This window comes from Cololabis saira, chromosome 12 (assembly GCF_033807715.1).
Source record: "Cololabis saira isolate AMF1-May2022 chromosome 12, fColSai1.1, whole genome shotgun sequence".
NCBI lineage: Eukaryota > Metazoa > Chordata > Actinopteri > Beloniformes > Belonidae > Cololabis > Cololabis saira.
In genome coordinates this window covers 47,559,847-47,577,459 of record NC_084598.1, presented here as the reverse complement: position 1 = coordinate 47,577,459, position 17,613 = coordinate 47,559,847, and the positions used below count along the sequence as shown (strand labels likewise).

Genomic DNA, 17,613 nt, shown 5'->3' with positions numbered 1-17,613 from the left:
ACTGGCTAAGTATTGGTTAAGTACTAGTTAAGTACTGGTTAAGTACAGGTTAAGTACCGGTTATGTACTAGTTAGGTACTGGTTAAGTACTAGTTAAGTACTGGTTTAGTACTGGTTATGTACTGGTTAAGTACTAGTTAAGTACTGGTTAAGTACCGGTTAAGTACTGGTTAAGTACCGGTTAAATACTGGTTAAGTACTGGTTAAGTACTTTTTAAGTACTGGCTAAGTACCGGTTAAATACTGGTTAAGTACTAGTTAAGTACTGGTTAGGTACTGGTTAAGTACCGGTTAAGTACTGGTTAAGTACTGGTTAAGTAACGGTTAAGTACTGGTTAAGTACTGGTTAAGTACTGGTTAAGTAACGGTTAAGTGCCGGTTAAGTAACGGTTAAGTACTGGTTAAGTACTGGTTAAGTGCTGGTTAAGTACTGGTTAAGTAACGGTTAAGTACTGGTTAAGTACCGGTTAAGTACTGGTTAAGTACTGGTTAAGTAACGGTTAAATACTGGTTAAGTACTAGTTAAGTACTGGTTAAGTACCGGTTAAGTACTGGTTAAGTACCGGTTAAGTACTGGTTAAGTACTGGTTAAGTAACGGTTAAGTATTGTTTAAGTACCGGTTAAGTACTGGTTAAGTACTGGTTAAGTAACGGTTAAGTACTGGTTAAGTACCGGTTAAGTACTGGTTAAGTACTGGTTAAGTAACGGTTAAATACTGGTTAAGTACCGGTTAAGTACTAGTTAAGTACTGGTTAAGTACCGGTTAAGTACTGGTTAAGTACCGGTTAAGTACCGGTTAAGTACTGGTTAAGTACTGGTTAAGTACCGGTTAAATACTGGTTAAGTACTGGTTAGGTACTGGTTAAGTACTCGTTAAGTACTGGTTAAGTACTAGTTAAGTACTAGTTAAGTACTGGTTAAGTACTAGTTAAGTACTGGTTAAGTACCGCTTAAATACTGGTTAAGTACTGGTTAAGTACTAGTTAAGTACTGGCTAAGTACCGGTTAAATACTGGTTAAGTACTAGTTAAGTACTGGTTAAGTACCGGTTAAGTATTGGTTAAGTACTGGTTAAGTACTAGTTAAGTACTGGTTAAGTACTAGTTAAGTACTGGTTAAGTACTAGTTAAGTACTAGTTAAGTATTGGTTAAGTACTAGTTAAGTACTGGTTAAGTACAGGTTAAGTACCGGTTATGTACTAGTTAAGTACTGGTTAAGTACTAGTTAAGTACTGGTTTAGTACTGGTTAAGTACTGGTTAAGTATTGGTTAATTAACGGTTAAGTACTGGTTAAGTACTGGTTTAGTACTGGTTAATGTACTGGTTAAGTACCGGTTAAGTTCTGGTTTAGTACTGGTTAAGTTCTGGTTTAGTACTGGTTAAGTACTGGTTAAGTACTGGTTAAGTTCTGGTTTAGTACTGGTTAAGTACTGGTTAAGTACTGGTTAAGTACTGGTTAAGTTCTGGTTAAGTACTGGTTAAGTTCTGGTTAAGTACTGGTTAAGTGCTGGTTAAGTACTGGTTAAGTACTAGTTAAATACTGGTTAAGAACTGGTTAAGCACTGGTTAAGTACTGGTTAAGTACTGGTATTTGCAGACGACACACCACTTTCCATGACAACGTCACCACGAGACGATGAGCCACACAAGCGTTGAGAGCTAATCAATAACTAATCAATAACTAATCAATAACTAATCAATACGTGGATGTGACATAATGTTCTTCAGTTGAACACAAATAAAACTGAAGTGGTTGTTTTTGGACCAAAAGAAGAGCGTTTAGAGTCGGAACACCTTACAAACTTTACATTATTGTCTCATTATTGTTGCTAATGTTGCTAATGTTGCTAATGTCAACGGACCAAACTGGGATTAGAAAGACTTTCTTCACTGATAGTACCAACTTATCCTGGTGGAGGTTTTAACTCTTAGAATAAACTTAGAATAAACCAGGCTCCGTATCCAGATCAATAGTTTATGCAGCGATACAGGATTATTGATGCTCGGCGTTATTTCAGTCTTATCTCCCAGCAGTTGTTGCGCGGCGCGTTTTCACGGATTAATCTTTTTCTTCCTGATAAGTTAATACTAGTGATTCTGCTCCCGCTGTAAAATCGGATCACGCGACCTTTAAACCGGATATTTCTTTGCTGCAGCATTTCAATACATTATTAATAATAAGTTACACAAACGCAAAGCTGCTTGTCCAAAGAGTCAGACTCTAAATCTAAATTGCTAAAACTATATGTTCAAAATCCCCCTCTGTTGAACTTCTATATTAAAAAAATCTGAATTTGAAACTATATCAGTAAATATCCAGAACAGACTTAGTAACTGCGAGTTTGGTGATAAATCAACCTCAGCCAAGCACATTATCAACGTTTGTGTCTCCGTTAACATAAATAACCAGTTTATGGATTCTGATTCCTCCTTATAAACATCTCAAAGACTATCTGATGAACGCTTTATGATAGTTAGATAAACCATTTCAACTGCTGAAATCTAAATGCTCTGTTGTCCATGCAGAGTGGAAAGAATTTGATTGAGTTTTTATTGATAGACTTTCTCCCCTTTTGGCCTTTGACTCTGATATTCTTCTGCTCAATCCACGACACGACGAGCCACAATCTCTCTTATTCAGAAAAGCAGGAAGTTATCTATTAACATAAGGTGTCTATATATGCAGATGATGTTACTCTTTATTTCAGAACCAGATTATTCCAGCTGGTTCAGAACAAGCCCTTGTTCTCCAGTGTCCATATAACACCATATAATATCATATAACACAATAAAACACCATATAACACCATATAACACCATATAATACCATATAACACCATATAATACCATATAACACCATATAACACCATATAACACCATATAATACCATATAATACCATATAACACCATATAACACCATATAATACCATATAACACCATATAACACCATATAACACCATATAATACCATATAACACCATATAACACCATATAACACCATACAATACCATATAACACCATATAATACCATATAACACCATATAACACCATATAATACCATATAACACCATATAACACCATATAACACCATATAACACCATATAATACTATATAATACCATATAACATCATATAACACCATATAATACTATATAACACCATATAACACCATATAATACTATATAACACCATATAACACCATATAACACCATATAACACCATATAATACCATATAACACCATATAACACCATATAACACCATATAACACCATATAATACCATATAACACCATATAACACCATATAATACCATATAACACCATATAACACCATATAACACCATATAATACCATATAATACCATATAACACCATATAACACCATATAACACCATATAATACCATATAATACCATATAACACCATATAATACTATATAACACCATATAATACCATATAATACCATATAACACCATATAACACCATATAACACCATATAATACCATATAACACCATATAATACCAGCATCAATAACTTCTGTCTACGACGTTTAAAAGTTGAGGACAGAATAAATGCTGCACCTCTGTTTTCAATATGGAAGGTTTTACAATCCAAAACTCCATCATATCAGAAACAATATATATATATATATATACCTGTTGGGTTTCAGCCATGGCGCCAAGAGACTTTTCTTTAAGTTGTGTACTGATACAGGTGTGTACCGATTTTCCTGCATGTACGTCAAACCGTATCGTGGGGCTTGAGGGACAAAGTTTTCTAGGGGGCGCTGTTGAGCCGTTAGGCCACGCCCATTAATGAAAACTATTAAATATCACATTTTTCACCAGGCCTGGCTTGGTGCAAAATTTGGTGACTTTTGGGGCACGTTTAAGGGGAAAAGAGACCCTCATGTGGTCGGAAGAAAAATAAAAACGAGAACATTTCCTACAGATACATTAGGGCCCAAGCGCTGTCAGTGCTCGGGCCCTAATGAGCCAAACTGACTGCAGGTGGAGGAGAAATCATGTAACAGCTTCCATATTCTCTCTTTTACGCCTCCCCTTTAATTTGTCTTAAATGTCATACTAATAAATAATGTCATCGTTAAAAGTTTGTTAAAGATTTGGACTCAAGTGAAGCGGCGTTTAAAATCTCAGGGAATTAACTCTTAACTAAATCCTTTATTCCCTCCATCATTAATTGATAGAACCTTTGCAATATGGAGGAGTCACACTTGTTTCTGGGAAGGATTTTTTCCTTTTAATTTGAATCTGCCCAATGCACTTTTTTTTTTTAGATATTTGCAGAACAGAAACTTTGTCGTCTCCGTTTCCTCGTTTCTCCAACGTCCAGCGTGATGATGCTGGAACGGAGATCAAATCTATAATCTATAATCTTCTACTTTCTAATGTCTGTAATATCTGGTTCCTCCTGCACGGCTCGGTGGAGGAATCAGTGATGACCAACGGCCGTCTGTCCTGAACCATTCACTCATTCACTCATTCACTCTTCACTCTTCACTCATTCACTCATTCACTCCTCACCAACCAATCATTTATAATCATTTACAGACACAAACGAGCTCCAATTCAATGAACTGGTGGATTCAAAACTGCACAGATTACGTTCAAAATCAACAAGAACCTGCTGCTGTTAAATTATTTAAATTATAAATTAAATTAAACATGTTTAATTTAAGACAAAGTCATTCCAACCTCAGAGGAGAGAGATACAGGAAATCAACAATCAGAACCAAACTGAGAACAGTCAGAACCAAACTGAGAACAATCAGAACCAAACTGACATAACCAAATAACAACATATAACACCATATAACACCATATAATACCATATGAATGAATGAATGAATGAATAGCTTTATTGTCGCCGGTCTGGCGTCCCAGCACAGTGAGATGACAACCAGTACAACCAGTACAACCAGTACAACCAGTACAACCAGTACAACCAGTACAACCATCAGGGCACAGGCAAAACAAATAACATAAGACATGAGTCAACTGGTGGGAACAGATCAGAGAAAGGATGACACTGGGGAGGGAGGAGGGAAAAAAAGCATCTTCACACTGTGTAAATACACAGTGTGAAAGTGCAAAAAAAACCACCTCAGCACAGAAAGCAACATGACAAATTTAACATCATCATCACAAGACTTGTGTGTGTGTGTGGGGGGGGGCAGGGTGGTTCTAGGGGCGGGGGGATCCCGGCACAGTACCCCAAGTCAGCACCGCGGCCAGTGGCGTGGCTGTCAAACCTGTTGACTGTGTTGGGGGGGCTGCCAAACCGCCCTGTCAAGGCCAGATTATAGAATCAACAATTATATTGCAAACAGACAGACTCAGTAATTTTCCGTCTGCCTTCAGTCTCTGGTTCATCAATGGTGACTCCAAACAGACGAATTTGTGATCACTTCCCACCAAGCCGAACTTCCAACTTCTCCAAGGTCTTTTCCATCTTGCCAATGAGCTCAAAGACGCCGCCAGCCTGAGATTCTGTTCATGAATCGCATCCAGCTTACGGCTTTGCTCCCCCAGCGTTAAAGTCGGAGTGTTGATAGCCGTGCTTGACCCTTCAGCCACGTCCGGCAGCTCGGAAAGGGCCAAAACAGCTGTAGACTGTATATAATACCATATAACACCATATAACACCATATAATACCATATAATACCATATAACACCATATAATACCATATAACACCATATACCATATAATACCATATAATACCATATAATACCATATAATACCATATAACACCATATAACACCATATAATACCATATAATACCATATAATACCATATAATACCATATAACACCATATAACACCATATAATACCATATAATACCATATAATACCATATAATACCATATAACACCATATAACACCATATAATACCATATAATACCATATAATACCATACAACACCATATAACACCATATAACACCATATAACACCATATAATACCATATAACACCGTATAACACCATATAATACCATATACAGGTACCATATAATACCATATAACACCATATAACACCATATACCATATAATACCATATAATACCATATAACACCATATAACACCATATAATACCATATAACACCATATAATACCATACAACACCATATAACACCATATAACACCATATAACACCATATAATACCATATAACACCGTATAACACCATATAATACCATATAACACCATATAACACCATATACCATATAATACCATATAATACCATATAACACCATATAACACCATATAACACCATATAATACCATATAACACCATATAACACCATACAACACCATATAACACCATATAACACCATATAATACCATATAACACCATATAACACCATATAATACCATATAACACCATATAACACCATATAATACCATATAACACCATATAACACCATATAATACCATATAACACCATATACAGTAATACCATATAATACCATATAATACCATATAACACCATATAACACCATATAACACCATATAACACCATATACCATATAATACCATATAACACCATATAACACCATATAATACCATATATCACCATATAATACCATATAATACCATATAATACCATATAATATAATATAACACCATATAATTCAATTCAATTTTCAATTCAATTTTATTTATATAGCGTCTAATACAACAGAGTTGTCTCTAGACGCTTTCCAGAGACCCATACCCAGAACATGACCCCCGAGCAGTTATTACATAAACAATGGCAGGTAAAAACTCCCCTAGTGGGAGAAAAACCTTAAGCCAAACAGTGGCAAGAAAAACTCCCCTTTAGGAGGGAAGAAACCTTGAGCAGGACCAGGCTCGTAAGGGGGGACCCTCCTGCCGAGGGCCAGACTGGTGGGTCAGGGACGGCAACAGCACAGCAGGCAGGTGGAAGCAGCAACGGGATGACCAGGGGTGGGGACCGCAGGCCACCACGCAGCTCCCGAAGCTCCGGCCCAATCATCAAGTCCCAGGTTGGGGTGCAGGGTCGGGGAAGGGTTGAAAAGGGGCAGGGCCAGGGAGAGGAGTCTTGAGGGACGAACCTTCTCCCCCGCCCAAAAGGGGCCGTTACCCTGCCCCCCTCACTCCCACACTGCAGGTTCCGGTGTCCGGCAAAGGATGCTGCAACATGGACAAAAGAGAGAAAAGGGAGGAGAAGGGGGGGGCAGCACAAGAAACTACAGGAGCGACTCTAACTCACTAGAGTTTACACTACCTAGAGATTTACCAACACCAGCTAGAGGTTTACTAAACACTAACTATAGGCTTTACTAAACAGAAATGTTTTAAGTTTAGTTTTAAAGGTGGAGGTGGTGTCAGCCTCCTTAACCCAGATTGGAAGTTGGTTCCATAGTAGTGGCGCCTGATAGCAGAACGCCCGCCCTCCAAATCTACATTTAGATACTCTAGGAACTACGAGTAAACCTGCACCCTGGGAGCGGAGAGCTCGGCCAGGAACATAAGGCACTATCAGGTCTTGCAAATAATGCGGAGCTAAGCCGTTTTGGGCTTTATACGCAAGTAATACAATTTTAAATTGGATTCTGAATTTTACGGGTAACCAATGGAGCGATGCTAAGACTAGAGAGACGTGGTCTCTCCTGCTGATTCCTGTCAGCACTCGTGCTGCTGCATTTTGGATCAGCTGGAGCCTATTCAGCAAATTACTTGGACATCCTGGTAACAACACATTACAGTAATCCAGTCTAGAAGATACAAACGCATGAACTAGTTTTTCTGCATCCCTCTGCGAGAGGATTTTCCTAATCTTTGAAATATTACGGAGATGGAAAAATGCTATTTTACAAATCTGATTAACATATGGTTTAAACGACAAAAATAACACCAAGGTTTCTCACAGTTGCACTGGAAGCCATCGCAACACCATCTTATCCCTTCCTAAGATGCTCTGGACCAAGAATGATAACCTCTGTTTTATCTGAATTTAGAAGCAAGAAATTTCTGGACATCCAGTCCTTGATGTCCCTAAGACATGCCTGAAGTTTAACTAACAGTTCTGTTTCATCCGGCTTCATAGACAAGTAGAGCTGCGTATCATCAGCATAACAATGAAAGTGTATGCCGTGATTCTGGATTATACTTCCCAACGGCTGCATGTATAAACTGAACAAGATTGGCCCTAGCACTGAACCCTGCGGAACACCATAACAGACCCTTGACTGTTCTGAAGAAACCTCATGTACATGAACAAACTGGAACCTGTCAGATAGGTATGATTTAAACCAACATAGAGCTGTCCCTTTAATCCCAACAACATGCTCTAACCTGTGCAGTAAAATGCCATGATCTATAGTGTCAAAAGCAGCACTGAGGTCCAGTAGAACCAGTATGGAAACTAATCCCTTATCTGAGGTCCAGTAGAACCAGTATGGACACTAATCCCTTATCTGAGGTCCAGTAGAACCAGTATGGACACTAATCCCTTATCTGAGGTCCAGTAGAACCAGTATGGACACTAATCCCTTATCTGAGGTCCAGTAGAACCAGTATGGACACTAATCCCTTATCTGAGGCCATAAGAAGGTCATTCGTGACTCGAACCAGTGCTGTCTCTGTGCTATGATGCATTCTGAACCCTGACTGAAAGACTTCAAACAGATCATTTCTATACAAATAGTCACATAACTTGCTTGAAACTGCCTTTTCCAGAATTTTAGATACAAATGGAAAGTTGGAAATTTGCCTATAATTAGCTAAGGTGTCTGGGTCAAGAGAAGGTTTTTTAAGTAAAGGTTTAATCACTGCGACTTTGAAAACCTGTGGTACATATCCTAAACTTAGGGATAGGTTAATTTGGTCCAGTATTGTCGTACCAATAAGAGAAAAAATATGTTTGAATAGTCGAGTCGGGATGGGGTCTAACATACATGTGGTTGACTTAGCTCTATTAACGAGTGAGGTCAGCCCAGGGAGGTCTATAGGATCAAAACAGTCTAGAGACAAGTCAGAGCCTAGGGAAGTCGCTAAAGCTGAAGAAACACCTACAACCGGCTGGTTGATTTCTTCTCTAATTCTCGCGATTTTACTGTTGAAGAAGCCCATAAAGTCCTCACTACTGAGAGCTGCAGGAATGCACGGCTCAACAGAGTTGTGACTCTTTGTCAGCCTGGCTACAGTGCTGAACAGAAAATGTGGGTTACTTTTGTTATCCTCTATCAATGTTGAATAATAAGCTGTTCTGGCTTTGCGAATGGCTTTTTTATATACTATTAGAATATCTTTCCATTCACGGTAGGAGTCTACAGACTTACAAGAGTACCACTTCCTTTCCATTTTATGCACGTTTTGTTTCAACATGCGGATATCTGAATTATACCAGGGAGTTAAGCTCCTGTGGCTAGAAACCCTCCTTTTCAAAGGAGCAACTTCATCTAAAGCTGAATGCAACAGATCAGCAGTGTTATTAGTAAGGAAATCAACATCTGCAGAGGTAGAACCCAGGTCACTGGCCTTGACTACATCACTATTTCGCACTGTCGTAAGATAAGCAATGGCCTCCCTAAATTTAACAATAACTTCATCAGACAGACATCTGCTAAAATAATACCTCCTATTTTGCACTTCAACATCAACAAAATTAAATTCAAACGTTATTAAGTAATGGTCGGATAAAAGGGAGTTTACAGGTGACACCAACAGACCATCAGTTTCAACACCGTAGGTGAGAACGAGATCGAGAGAATCGAAAGCTAATTTAAGATTATCGCTTTCAACATCCATATGAATGTTAAAATCACCCACTATGATGAATTTATCTGTGCTGATCAATAATCCATATAACACCATATAACACCATATAACACCATATAATACCATATAATACCATATAACACCATATAACACCATATAACACCATGTAACACCATATAACACAATATAACACCATATAATATAATATAACACCATATAACACCATATAACACCATATAATACCATATAACACCATATAACACCATATAATACCATATAATACCATATAACACCATATAACACCATATAACACCATATAATACCATATAATACCATATAACACCATATAATACCATATAATACCATATAACCCCATATAACACCATATAACACCATGTAACACCATATAACACAATATAACACCATATAATATAATATAACACCATATAACACCATATAACACCATATAATACCATATAACACCATATAACAACATATAATACCATATAATACCATATAATACCATATAACACCATATAATACCATATAATACCATATAATACCATATAACACCATATAACACCATATAACACCATATAACACCATATAATACCATATAATACCATATAATACCATATAATATAATATAACACCATATAACACCATATAATACCATATAATACCATATAACACCATATAACAACATATAATACCATATAATACCATATAATACCATATAACACCATATAACACCATATAATACCATATAATACCTTATAATACCATATAACACCATATAATATAATATAACACCATATAACACCATATAACACCATATAATACCATATAATACCATATAATACCATATAACACCATATAATATAATATAACACCATATAACACCATATAATACCATATAACACCATATAATACCATATAACACCATATAATACCATATAACACCATATAATATAATATAACACCATATAACACCATATAATACCATATAATACCATATAACACCATATAATACCATATAACACCATATAACACCATATAATACCATATAACACCATATAATACCATATAACACCATATAATACCATATAATACCATATAATACCATATAACACCATATAATACTATATAATACCATATAACACCATATAACACCATATAACACCATATAATACCATATAACACCATATAATACCATATAACACCATATAATACCATATAACACCATATAATACCATATAATACCATATAACACCATATAATACCATATAATACCATATAATACCATATAACACCATATAATACTATATAACACCATATAACACCATATAACACCATATAATACCATATAACACCATATAACACCATATAACACCATATAATACCATATAACACCATATAATACCATATAACACCATATAACACCATATAACACCATATACCATATAATACCATATAACACCATATACCATATAATACCATATAACACCATATAATACCATATAACACGATTTAATACCATATAACACCATATAACACCATATAATACCATATAATACCATATAACACCATATAATACCATATAACACCATATAACACCATATAACACCATATAATACCATATAACACCATATAACACCATATAACACCATATAACACCATACAATACCATATAATACCATATAACACCATATAATACCATATAACACCATATGACACCATATAATACCATATAACACCATATACCATATAATACCATATAATACCATATAACACCATATAACACCATATAACACCATATAACACCATACAATAGCATATAATACCATATAACACCATATAATACCATATAACACCATATGACACCATATAATACCATATAACACCATATACCATATAATACCATATAACACCATATAACACCATATAATACCATATAACACCATATAATACCATATAACACCATATGACACCATATAATACCATATAACACCATATACCATATAATACCATATAACACCATATAACACCATATAATACCATATCAGAATCAGAATCATCTTTATTGGTTTCCAGTTTCGAACATTGTCCAACAAGGAATTTGACTCCAGTAATTTCGCTCTTTAGGCAGTAAACAAACAAATAAACAAATGTGGTATTTCTTGACATCTCTTGGCTTGGCTTCGCGAACGAAGATTTTATGAAGGGGGCTGTCCACGTCGACTGCAGGCACGCTCGTGGCTGACAAGCCCGATGCGGGACAGACAGGTCCGGCCGCAGCGGCTGCAGTCAAAGGTCACGTCAGGTCACGGACATACAAGGTCATATATACAGAATAAACATCTAAGGTTCAGCAGTTTGAGGTATAGAAAATAAATAGGACAGCTCTGAATAAAATAACCTATTTACAATTATACAAAACAAATTATACAAAAATTACACAAAAGAAATAGAAAAAGTGAGAGGTGCAGCAGAGTGAGGCAGACATGATTATTACCAAAGGTGCTAAATGATTATTATTGCACGTGATCTCAACTGAGATGCTACAACAATCAGAACCAAACTGATGCTACAACAATCAGAACCAAACTGAGATCAATCAGAACCAAACTGAGATCAATCAGAACCAAACTGAGAACAATCCGAACCAAACTGAGAACAATCAGAACCAAACGGAGCTGCTACAACAATCAGAGCCAAGAACCAGTGGTCCATGGACATTAATATTTAGTACAGTTACCCCAAGAACCAGTGGTCCATGGACATTAATATTTGGTACAGTTACCCCAAGAACCAGTGGTCCATGGACATTAATATTTGGTACAGTTACCAAGAACCAGTGGTCCATGGACATTAATATTTGGTACAGTTACCAAGAACCAGTGGTCCATGGACATTAATATTTGGTACATTTACCAAGAACCAGTGGTACATGGACATTAATATTTGGTACATTTACCAAGAACCAGTGGTACATGGACATTAATATTTGGTACAGTTACCAAGAACCAGTGGTCCATGGACATTAATATTTGGTACAGTTACCCCAAGAACCACTGGTCCATGGACATTAATATTTGGTACAGTTACCCCAAGAACCAGTGGTCCATGGACATTAATATTTGGCACAGTTACCAAGAACCAGTGGTCCATGGACATTAATATTTGGTACAGTTACCTAGAACCAGTGGTCCATGGACATTAATATTTGGTACAGTTACCAAGAACCAGTGGTACATGGACATTAATATTTGGTACAGTTACCAAGAACCAGTGGTCCATGGACATTAATATTTGGTACAGTTACCCCAAGAACCAGTGGTCCATGGACATTAATATTTGGTACAGTTACCCCAAGAACCAGTGGTCCATGGACATTAATATTTGGTACAGTTACCAAGAACCAGTGGTCCATGGACATTAATATTTGGTACAGTTACCCCAAGAACCAGTGGTCCATGGACATTAATATTTGGTACAGTTACCCCAAGAACCAGTGGTCTATGGACATTAATATTTGGTACAGTTACCCCAAGAACCAGTGGTCCACGGACATTAATATTTGGTACAGTTACCCCAAGAACCAGTGGTCCATGGACATTAATATTTGGTACAGTTACCAAGAACCAGTGGTCCATGGACATTAATATTTGGTACAGTTACCAAGAACCAGTGGTCCATGGACATTAATATTTGGTACAGTTACCAAGAACCAGTGGTCCATGGACATTAATATTTGGTACAGTTACCAAGAACCAGTGGTCCATGGACATTAATATTTGGTACAGTTACCAAGAACCAGTGGCCCATGGACATTAATATTTGGTACAGTTACCAAGAACCAGTGGTCCATGGGCATTAATATTTGGTACAGTTACAGTGTTGCGAGTTATCTGTTGTCGTCTTTTTTACTGAAATGTAACCAGACTTTCCAGCGTCTGTATCGCTTGGGCTCCGTGTTTACTGTCGACTGTTGGCTCACGCACGTTACACAACATGCGTGATGACGTCATTCGTGCTCACTGGAATCAAAAATACATTACTCTCCTGACCCAGAATTTCCTGATATTTATTTATTTACTCTGCAACAGCCAGATCTACTGCAGCAACAGCACTGCGTCACCGTTAGTCGTTAGTCATGCTCTAATTAGCAGAGAGAGAATGTTGCTCTGCTTCTGTTTCTTTGTGGCTGCTGGAAAAAGGAAACAGTAAAGAACCATCTACTTATATGTTTGTTTTCCTGCTCATGAACGTACGAGGATTAGCTCTTTTACTAATGAACTGAAGTAGATTAGCTGTTTTACTAGTGAACTTAAGTAGATTAGCTGTTTTACTAGTGAACTATAGTAGATTAGTTGTTTTACTAGTGAACTACAGTAGATTAGTTGTTTTACTAGTGAATTTTGTAGATTAGCTGTTTTACTAGTGAACTATAGTAGATTAGCTGTTTTACTAGTGAACTATAGTAGATTAGCTGTTTTACTAGTGAACTATAGTAGATTAGCTGTTTTACTAGTGAACTATAGTAGATTAGCTGTTTTACTAGTGAACTATAGTAGATTAGTTGTTTTACTAGTGAATTTTGTAGATTAGCTGTTTTACTAGTGAACTATAGTAGATTAGCTGTTTTACTAGTGAACTATAGTAGATTAGCTGTTTTACTAGTGAACTATAGTAGATTAGCTGTTTTACTAGTGAACTATAGTAGATTAGCTGTTTTACTAGTGAACTATAGTAGATTAGCTGTTTTACTAGTGAACTATAGTAGATTAGCTGTTTTACTAGTGAACTATAGTAGATTAGCTGTTTTACTAGTGAACTATAGTAGATTAGCTGTTTTACTAGTGAACTATAGTAGATTAGCTGTTTTACTAGTGAACTATAGTAGATTAGTTGTTTTACTAGTGAATTTTGTAGATTAGCTGTTTTACTAGTGAACTATAGTAGATTAGCTGTTTTACTAGTGAACTATAGTAGATTAGTTGTTTTACTAGTGAATTTTGTAGATTAGCTGTTTTACTAGTGAACTATAGTAGATTAGCTGTTTTACTAGTGAACTATAGTAGATTAGCTGTTTTACTAGTGAACTATAGTAGATTAGCTGTTTTACTAGTGAACTATAGTAGATTAGCTGTTTTACTAGTGAACTATAGTAGATTAGCTGTTTTACTAGTGAACTATAGTAGATTAGCTGTTTTACTAGTGAACTATAGTAGATTAGCTGTTTTACTAGTGAACTATAGTAGATTAGTTGTTTTACTAGTGAATTTTGTAGATTAGCTGTTTTACTAGTGAACTATAGTAGATTAGCTGTTTTACTAGTGAACTATAGTAGATTAGCTGTTTTACTAGTGAACTATAGTAGATTAGTTGTTTTACTAGTGAATTTTGTAGATTAGCTGTTTTACTAGTGAACTATAGTAGATTAGCTGTTTTACTAGTGAACTTAAGTAGATTAGCTGTTTTACTAGTGAATTTATTACATTAGCTGTTTTACTAGTGAACTATAGTAGATTTGCTGTTTTACTAGTGAACTATAGTAGATTAGCTGTTTTACTAGTGAACTACAGTAGATTAGTTGTTTTACTAGTGAATTTAGTACATTAGCTGTTTTACTAGTGAACTATAGTAGATTAACTGTTTTACTAGTGCATTTAAATAGATTAGTTGTTTTACTAGTGAACTTAAGTAGATTAGCTGTTTTACTAGTGAACTATAGTAGATTAGCTGTTTTACTAGTGAACTATAGTAGATTAGTTGTTTTACTAGTGAACTATAGTAGATTAGCTGTTTTACTAGTGAACTATAGTAGATTAGTTGTTTTACTAGTGAACTATAGTAGATTAGCTGTTTTACTAGTGAACTTAAGTAGATTAGCTGTTTTACTAGTGAACTTAAGTAGATTAGCTGTTTTACTAGTGAACTTAAGTAGATTAGATTGCAAGGAGCGGAAAAAGTGTGTATTACTAGGTGATTTCAATGTTAATCTTTTCAATAGCAAGCAGTCAACTACTGTAGATTTTCTTAATGCTCTTTACTCTACTTATTTTTATCCTTCAATCCACAGACCTTCCAGAATAGCTTCTTCATCATCCACACTCATTGATAATATCCTAATCAATTTTTTGAATCTTGAAATTACTTCTGGTCTGTTGTTAAATGATATTTCAGATCATCTCCCAGTTTTTCAAATAATTCATCTCAATGATAAAACGATTAGTAACAACTTGGTACAAGAGGAAATAAGATATCGCAAATATTCCAAAAGGAATGTGGAACTTTTCATATCTTCCATAAAGGATGTGTCATGGGATGTTGTTTTACGGCTGCAAAAAGTGGAGAAAGCTTACCAGTCATTTTTATTGCTTTTTAATCTTGTCTTTGAGAAATGTTTCCCAATGATTACTACTAAAAAAGAGAAAAGAAATCCTAAAGCAAATCCTTGGTTTACATCAGATTTAAGAAAACATTCTCTGCTAAAAAGGAAACTATATAAAAAATCTATTCTAAGTCCTACACCATTTAATGTGCAAACTTACAAGGAATGTAAAAATACATTTACTCAATCTCTAAGGTATGCAAAAAATAAATATTTTTCAGACAAATTTAACCAAGCATCTAGTGACATTAAGTCCACCTGGAGTGTCATTAATCAATTGTTACAACGTAAAACACGTCAATTAACAGTCCCAGTTGAGGTGCTAGGAAATGAAGGTGCTCCTCTCAATGAGAGAGAAATTGCAAATGGCTTAAATGACTTCTTTGTAAATATTGGCCTTTCGCTGGCAGCGAACATAAATGATTCTCATGCAAAACCATCTAGTTTGATTAAGGGTCAGTTTTCTCCACTCTGCAGTTTTGATCCCCCGACCATTGCTGAAGTGAGGGGTATTGTCTTAAATTTAAAAAACTCTGCTGAAGGTCATGATGGGTTTAAAAGTAGTTTCATTAAAGAAATTATTGATTTTATTATTCAACCTTTAACTCATATTTTTGGTTTATCTTTACAATCTGGTGTGGTTCCACGTGATTTTAAAACAGCAAAAGTTTTGCCGTTACACAAATCGGGAGATTCTAATCACTTTAGCAATTATCGTCCTATATCAATACTTCCCTGTTTTTCTAAAATTCTCGAAAAACTTATTTATTCCAGAATTTCGGATCACCTTCTTCAGAACAACATCCTCTATTGCCACCAATATGGTTTTCGCAAGAAATACTCAACGGAACACGCCCTGCTACAGCTTGTCAACAATATCTCTTCTGCTCTAGAAGATGAGAAATATGTTCTTGATGTTTTCTTAGATTTAACAAAAGCTTTCGATACAGTAAATCATGAGATTCTTGTCTCTAAACTTAAAAGATATGGCCTACAGGATGTTGCTCTCAAGTGGTTTTCAAACTATCTACAAGACAGAGAACAATATGTACGCATCAATGGTTGCTATTCCACAAAGTTAAAAATATCAGTTGGGGTTCCACAGGGCTCCATACTTGGTCCTTTATTGTTTTTGATTTATATTAATGATTTAACCATGAACTGTAATACATTTCTTCCGATTTTATTTGCTGATGATACTAATCTCGTTGCCTCACACAGGGATTTAAATACCCTTGTCAATTATGTTAACAATGAATTATTGGATGTCTTCAAATGGTTTCAACTGAACAAGCTTACTCTTAATATTAAAAAATGCAACTTCATGATTTTTAGTAACAAAAACAAAACATTCCCCAAAGAAAAACCTAGAATTATAATCAATGGCTCTGAAATTTGCCAGGTTACTCATACTAAATTCTTGAGTGTCATTATCGATGATTGTTTAAATTGGAAAC

General features: G+C 35.6%; 1 protein-coding gene across 3 annotated transcripts in view; it reads right to left on the bottom strand.

Annotated features, from left to right (window-relative positions):
- The window catches only part of LOC133457563 (ephrin type-B receptor 2-like), a 100,289-nt gene that overhangs the window by 69,920 nt on the left and 12,756 nt on the right, over positions 1 to 17,613 (bottom strand). The gene's annotated exons all lie outside the window — the stretch shown is intronic.